Source organism: Atta cephalotes, assembly GCF_000143395.1.
Source record: "Atta cephalotes unplaced genomic scaffold scaffold00029, whole genome shotgun sequence".
Lineage (NCBI taxonomy): Eukaryota > Metazoa > Arthropoda > Insecta > Hymenoptera > Formicidae > Atta > Atta cephalotes.
In genome coordinates, this window is record NW_012130093.1 from 137,645 (window position 1) to 146,628 (window position 8,984).

Here is an 8,984-nt window from a genome sequence, read left to right on the forward strand (position 1 = left end):
CGAAGAAGTAGAACGGAGTAGTACGACGTAGTAGTACTACGTACGTACGTAACGTAGTAAGTAGACGAAGTAGAGAGTAGTAGAGANAGANAGANGANNAGAGAGAGAGAGAGAGCGCCATAACACAAAATAGATTCAGGAAGCGATTTTCAGAAAAGCAGACTGTTACCTACTTGCATATTCAGTACCGTTAATGCATATAAAAGATAAGGATCTTTGAACAAAAAGTACTTCCTAGATTTTTATGGATAAGAAGACAAAATAGGTAAATTATTCATTTCTCTAATCCTAAATTTGCTCGCAAAATTGTTATAAGCAAGATGATGTTAAATATATGATGTATCTTATATTGTAAATATTGCTCGACTACCAAATAAAACTGTTAAAAACGGGAAATATATGCAGAAAATGTTATAAGGAAGTTCCACTGTAAGCATAATAAACTATTTCAGAAAAAAATTTATACTCATATTTCATTCCACTAAAAATCTTATCTTATAATAAAAAATAAATTGAAAAATTTTTAAACAGTCTCTAGCTCTTATGATAATACATAAATTGAAAGAAACTCAAACTGATTCTTAAACTAATAAAAGATTATAAACTGATTTATTACAAAATAAGTCTGACATATAACTATCACATTTCAGTCTGGAAAAAACATACATTGATTAACATATGTTAATAAGCTCTATGATTTGCAAAAAGAAGAAAAATACTAAACACTAAAAGAATTAAATGGAACACACATCTGTAGCAATCTTACATATCTTTGGTAAACTTATCTTATTAATTTCAAGCACTTGTATTCATTAACAAACTGCTATATTTATTGGATATAAGATCAAAGTTAGGTTTAAAAATGGAATTAGGAGAGATAAATATATTTAATGTAATACGTATATGTAGAGACTTATTTGTCACTCCTAAAAGGCGACGTAAATTGCTTTGTCAATAATTTTCATTAGCATCTAGATGTATCAACAGCTACATCTGAAAAGAAAAACATTAGGCAATATTTAATTCGTTTTTAAAATAGTTATAATACAGTTTCAGCTCAGAAAAATCTTGTTTTAATTGTGAAAAAAACGAAAAATCTACACTTACTAGGATATTTTGATAGTATTTCATGATTTATATTTCATAAATTAAAATTGTGAAGCAATCATACCTTTGACAACTTTACAGATGTTTGTGGAAAAAAAGCAAGTTTTTGTTCCTTCCCTTTTTGTTTTCTCCCTCTGTAAAAATATAGGAAAACTGACCAGTATAGAATCTGTCAACTGCATGTGTGAACAATTTTTTTATAATGAGGTCAACACATTCCTGAACTGACATTCCTGAACTGAATTCCACTTCGGTGGAAAGTCTTTTAGTCTGTAAATATTTAACACTTTTTTCAATCCTAAAAGTTTATTGTAAGAGAATATCTTATGTTCTGCTAGGCAGAACATAAAACACACACCACTAAATGGGCTTCAAATTTATTCTTACAAGGTATTTCATTTGTGGTGTGGATGAAGATAAACATTTCTCCATTTTCTCTGCTGTACTGATATTTTCAATGGGTATTTATGGCATTCCTATAGAATGAAATACGATTATTCTTTTATTCCTGAATCGCTGTACTATTTCCTCCAATAATTTCATGATTACGTTGAGTTTTTTTCATTACTTTCACCGTATAAATCAAATTTTTTATCATATCTACAATAATAGTAATGAAGAATACCATATCTACAATAATAGTAATAAGAACAATAAATTAGTATCCATACATCGCAAATCAAAGAGGTACTTAAGTTTAGCATTTTAGCTAGTGATTTTTTTCAGGGCTTCAATATCAGTATTTGATTATCACTAGAATTTGCGTTACTATCATCACTGTTATAAGCATATTCATCGTCATGATTATTCTTTTGTGAATTCTCAACATTATTGTCTTCTATATCAGATTTGCTCATATTAGAACCAATATTATGGCTAAGAGACGAAGATGAAGCGTCAATTGTCCGATTATTGACAGATTGTAAGTCATTGACAGATTGACTAAAGGTCAATCTGTCAAGGCCTGGAGACTGAGAGGTTCTAGTATTGATTTCTACAATAGCATTATCTATTGACAAAACAGAAATACTGTCCTATACTATATACATATAATGAAAACATCAAATAGAATGAAGAGTATAAATAAGAATGAAAAATATAAGTATAAATAAATAAAGTTTAAATAAAAAACAATATAATAAAAAAATTTTACATATTGTTTGAATGAAAATTAAATAACATTCACTCGAAAACAAAATTCTTACGAAACTTACTTCGTTTATCGATGAGGGTGAAGCGGAGTTTGCTCTATTCTTATCCGAAATCCACTTTGCTTTGAAGGAGAAGATGGTGTAGAATGAGCTCTTGCTTTTCGATTATAAATGCGAAGATGTAATTGAAGGAAATTTTTCCCTAGCTTCATGTCGAGATGTACTCTGCTTTGTAGATGAAGTAATATCTACTGTATCTTTTCGACTGACTGGAGAAAACTGATAGTTTCCTCCACTGAAGGTGAAACAAAAGAAGTTTTAGCTACTTCATGAAATATGTTTAAGAGACTTGTCTAATTTCATGCTTGCATTGCATTTCTGAAGAGATAGCTCTGAAAAATATGCTTAGTAATATTACAGTAGTATATAATATGCATAAATGTAATGCAATACATTATCATTAAAAACTTTCTTTGCTTCAATCTCGATGCAGAGGCAAGCTCTACTTTATCTGCTTGTTTCTTAACTACTTCCAAAGATATTTTTAAATAACTTGTGTTTCTTTATTGCATTCGGATTGGATATTTTCTTTAACGGCTCCTCTGCTCTTTTCTTAGCTAGAAAGCTCGAAGATTGCTTCATATTACATTCTTGATTTTTGGAGCATATTAGATTCTTTAATTCGCTATCTACACTGTAAGGAAATGAAATAACAGATGTTTTAACAGATGTTTTTTTTAATGGCGGTCATCTTCACTGTCCTCTTGAAAAATTCGTTTAACAGTTTTTGAGGATATGAGAGACTCTTCTTTGTTTGATTCCAAATCTGATTGGACTTCAGCTTTATGGAGTCCAAATCGAGCATCTCTGTATGTATCTGTACAGAGTGAATACTTAGTTTAGTACTGAATAAAATGTTTTTAAAAGCAACTCATGGTATTGAGCACATCAGAATTATACTGTACTCATGAAGAATTTATAAAAAACTACATTTTGTAAAACTTGCATCAGGCTCTTGCTGTGATATTAAAGCTTTCGGAATTATAATGTCGCTTTTCAGTTGATAAGACCACCAACATTTCTTGTCTGGCAAAAGACATGATTTCAACATAATTGCTGCTTGTAGTTTCTCACCTGTACGATCAGAAATTCCACCACAGCATACAATCTGAAAATAAAAATTACAAAAAAAAGTTTTAAAAAATCTAATTTTAATATATTAAACCAAAGAAGAAGGAAAAGAAAAAAAACAAAAAAAAGAGCTTCTAGAACTTTGCAAAGGACATTTTAGATCAACAAATGAAAAAAGCATGTAATATTAATAACCTATTATATCTTTTAAAACACATGAAGCAATTTGAGAACAATATGTTCCTTTTCTAAATGAAAGAACTATACACTTTCCACAAATTGTCTCTAATGAATCTGGAACATTTCGATGATTTCATCTATCTAATTTCCAGATGCCAACCTTGCTAGATTTAAGGATTGGATTCTCGAAGAAGTCGTGAAGATTATCACAAACATCAGCAATCAAAACAATTCTATTTTCAGATTTGAAAATTTTCTTCACTTGTGCAACACTCTCATTTGAATAAAAGAATGAGTCTTTCAAATTAGTGGAGAGAGTGAAATTTTTGTTGAACAGTGTCTTATACTCATTTGTGAATGAATGAACCTGAAGGTAACCGTGAGTAGAAGTTGAAATTCATACAAATAGTTCATTTCAGCCAGTCGTCGAGCAACTGCTGGAGAACTTTTGCACTAGATCGAACCAAGCATTTGATCACTCCCAGATAATTTTCAAATGAAAATCCAGAAAAATTTTCTATAACACCATATCGAACATCATCACATAAATGCAGAAGGCTATGAATATTATATATTACAAAACCAGATCCGAAAATCGCAGTGTTCAACAAAAACTGCAAAAAGTTTTTTCTGCAAAGTCAACATAAGCTTGCTTCTTTACAAATTGTTCACAAAAAATTAATCTTGCAGCCACATGCAACAAGAGAAAAAGATTACTTCTATGAAAGCACTTGTTCAAGAGCAACTACTTCTATATATAATAGGAACATCGATGTTCAGTCGCTTTCCATCCAGCAACATGTGTAAAGAACAAGGTTTACGAGCAAACTCTTTTGGGATAAAAATACAAAATTCTGCCAAGAAATTTTGTTCGTGTCTAATACTTTCAAATTTGCTTCTGATTTAGCATTTAGTATAAGCTAACTAAGAAATCATTTCGTCATCGCTTCCCATAACAAGTGCGTAGAACACAAAGGGAATTGCGTAATAAACTTGATAGACAATTCAGTAAGTGGAGATACATCAGTATGACTTTCGTCTGTTTGAAGATTTAAAGATTCATCTGTTTTCGGCAGTTGAACATTTTAGATCATAACATACTTTTGCACATGCTCTCCTTCCTGTATGCCTTTCACATCCATTATATCCCGAGTAACACTTAATACACTTTAAATAAAAGGCACGAGCTGGTGCATCACAAATAAAGTAATTAACAAAAATTCTGAATACTTGATCATTATAATTAATACCATCTGAAGTGCTATAAGTTCATCAATAAAATCCTTCAGATATGAATCCAGGTTTTTGGCTTGCCTGATCCACACAGAAAAGACTGATCACAAAATATGGTCTTTGGTCATATCCTGCACTTACTCAGTATGGACAAACATTAACAGAACTGCTTTTGGAGACTGACAAGCCATCAATATTTATATCTATATCTAACTACAAAAAGTTTAGTTTTATCCCACTCTCCATACATTTCACGAGTCCCTGCTTAATACAACATAAATGTAACTAATTAATTGTTCAAAGATTTCATATTCACAGAGATTGTTATGTTTGTACTACACACTGTGGATCTAAAGGCAAGTCTGGGTAATCTGGCAATTACCAGCATTTTCAGTTAATATGGGAAGAACATTACCACTTCGAAGTATACATACAACTAATAGCTTAATATCTGATTCTTCATTTGATTCTGATGAATTAATATAATCACTGAAAATGTTAGTTATTCTTGTCGGACGTAATACTACATTTCTTGGGAGCATTTGCAAAATAGAATTGCCTTCAACATCACAATCAGTTTGGGTAAAATCCATAGAATAATTATCGTTAATTGAAGAGATTGTAGGTACATCACTCAAAGAAGCACTATGAGAGGAATTTGTGTTTGAAGAACAAACAATGGCACTAGGATTTGATGTTTCTTCTTCCAAAAAGAAATCATCATTTGATATGTTTTGTGATTGAATCTATTGATATTTTTGAATTTGATGTTTATCAACTTTTATTTTCAACATTTTCAAAATTTTGACAATATTTGTGGTAAAATATCTGGCACTTATATTCAAATAAATGTTATCGAATTTCCTCACTCACCTGGAATACACTGGAATACTGAAAACACTTGTAAAAATTAATTTTCACTAATTATTATAACAATAGTAATCATCATAATTGCTATTCTAAATAACTGGTTATACTTAACCTCTAAATAAACGATTGATCAGAACTACACTAACACTATAATATTCGGAAAAAGATAATTCCTAGCTATAATTTCAGCATGTCTATAACTCGTTATGCAATGTTGATATCATAACTTTGTCGTTATGCAGCTTTTTTATCCCTACCAAAAGATGCGCAACGATAACATTTATATACTCATATCATATAACGAGTTAGGGTTATCCACACAACTTGCACATAAGCCACATAAATGTATACATAAAGAAAATTATTCAATCATATTTCTATTATAAGGATGTACGTAAAATAGTACGATTGGATAATTTTTTTATGCATATGTTTATATGGTTATGTAAGTTTGTAAATACTTGCAGAATAGGCTGGATAAGAAAAGATACTAGATTTATCTGGCATAATTTACCGTTCACTACAAAAATAAACATTCAACATTATTTACAACAATAGAGCATCAAGCATGGGACATCGTAAGTTTGCTATTTGTCAATTTTAATTATATGGGCTGTTTTAGCGAATAGCAAATTCACGATGCTCGATACCATATAAAAGTGTCTTATGACGCACTGTGATCAGATTAGTCACATTGCCACAATATCATACTACAGTTCAGTGGGGATAAGGAGAGTGTTACTGGTCGGATTCGCAGGCATTTCATCGGCGAGCGCCATTAAAAAATAGTTATAAAAAAGAAGAAAAAAGAGAAGAGGATAAAGAGGGCGAGAGCACAGATTTTTGCAGAATACATAATGCATATGTATAAGAAATTTCATTGGCCTATTTTCTTATGTATATGTTAATAAACTATGTATATGTTAATAATCAAATTCTCTTGTATAGTATACATTGTGTTACGCAAAAGTCTGTGCTATGATCTTAACAGAACCCATGTACATGTGTACGCCCGGCCGAAAACAGGCTCACAACTCTCTTCCTTTTCATCTTTTTTACCACTCTCTTCCTTGTCCCATTCTTAATATTTTTCTGATAATTGATCTGCTTTTTAGAACAATTCGGACCTCGTATCTTTTATTTATTTTGATGTATTTGAGCAAAATGTTTTGAAAAAATTCGCATCAAATACAAATAACGATAACGAAGTAGTATACTTGCAATGTTCGTTCAACATTTGGATCCTACTCGTTGAATTTAGAATTTTTTGGAATGTTAGCTAACTGTTCAGAATCAAACAGTATAATACAAACATGTATAATAAAATGAATATTCAACGAACATTAGCATGTTGCCTAAAAAAACAATTTGTTATATAATTTAAACCAATTTGGAGATGTCAACACTAGGAAAATATATTCCTCTAGCGAAGGAAAAATTGCGACGGAGACAAACATATTCTAAATTATCATATCCTTCGTTTCATGATGAGAATTTGAAGTGTTACATTAACATACTGCTGGACAATGGTTATCCTCTGAAATTTTTTTTTTGATGTCATTAAGAAAATTGAAACATCTTTTTGCAAAACAAGAAATGGAGGAAAAACATTAGCTTTTCATTAACGTAGAAGAAAGTTAATGTAATAATAGAGAGTTTAGAATATTTCCATACATAAAAGGCATATCTGACTATACATCCATTTTAAAAAAAAATCATCAACCATAGTAAGTTTTCGGTCTCTACAAAACTCTCAATAAAATCATTCGAACACATAGAGACAAAAATAATAGGGAAGATAATAGTCATATAATCTATAAAATCAACTGTAAAGATTGCGAACACGTCGTAGACTAAACGAAGAGAAAATGAAAAATTATAAATAAAAGAACACAAGAATAATTTGAGATTAGATACATCGAAACACTCAGTGATTTCAGAACAATTTTAAATTATAATCATAATTTTGATAATATTGGGATAATATTAAGATTTTAGATTTAGATTTTGAACATAACCAATAGAAGAGGCTTATTCTTGAAATGATCCATATTAAGAAACAAAAAATAGAGTTAACTATATGAAAGGCTGAAAGACACTGAATCATTAGATGATTCCTATCTTAATGTTCTCAATGATTTGTCCAATAGACGAATTGACAAAGTTCGAATGATTTTGTGAATTCTCTGTTACGTTTATTTATATATACTATCCAAGGGTAAAGAACTGCGCACAATAAAAAAAACAGGCAACAGAGAACAGAGAATAAGACCTATTTCAACCTATCCGAAACTATATATTCCACAATACATGATTTCTGATAGGTTGAAATCCTTATTCTTTATTCTTTGTTCCTTTTATTATGCCGAGCCTCTAACTGTTGAAATTATTCGCTTGTGTAAGATGTCAACGACAAGAGATCAAAAATTTGAAATGAAGTTGTCTTTTCTTATTTCTCTACATTTTACTTATAATCATCGATAATTTACTATTTAAACTTGTTAATTACTTCATCTTGACATACCATGATTCTCACTGAACAATGAGAAATCAATTTTTTTATTGCTTGACAATAAAAATATTGAGAAAATATTTAACTAGATCTCACAAAGATGCAATATGAAGATCTTTCATTCTGTTTTGATTTCTTACTACATTAATCTTGATTATATGTATCATTAATCATATATACGATTTTTTATGTTAAAGACTTTTTTGAAAAAAACTGTGAAGTCGAAACATTAATCACTTGTATTTGTAAGAGAAATATATGGCTTTAAGCACGTTGTCTTTCTTATATTATTACTCGTAATTATTGTCGTTTTCTAATATCTTATTTATTGCTAAGCAAGAAAACGAGCCATTTTTAACTTATTAAACATATTCTTAGTTAAAAAAGAAAAATATAGAGTTGATGATCCGCTTATCTGAAAGATATTCGAGAAATAGAAGTATAATAAATCCGAGATAAAATGTCCGATTAAAGCGAATATCTCTTTCAGTTTCAAATCTCGGATCGGATTTTAAATCAGAATTTCGGATTTCAGATTCGAATCTCGGATTTTGGATCCGAATCTGGATTTAGAATCACCTGATACTTTCTCTATATCTGTATCTCATCACAGCTATGTCTACTATAACTGCTAGTATGCATATGAGACGCGCGCGCGCGCGCGCGAGAGAGAGAGAGAGAGAGAGAGAGAGAGAGAGAGAGAGAGTGAGAAGAAGTAAAGAAGGAAGAAGAAAAAGGAAAAAAGGAAAGGAAAGAAAGTAAAATAAAAAGTAAAAGTTAAAAAGGAAAGGAAACTAAAG

General features: G+C 30.3%; 1 pseudogene; it reads right to left on the reverse strand.

Annotated features, from left to right (window-relative positions):
• Positions 1-2,326: 2,326 nt before the first annotated feature.
• LOC105620800 lies at positions 2,327-5,190 on the reverse strand (annotated as a pseudogene).
• Positions 5,191-8,984: the final 3,794 nt, after the last annotated feature.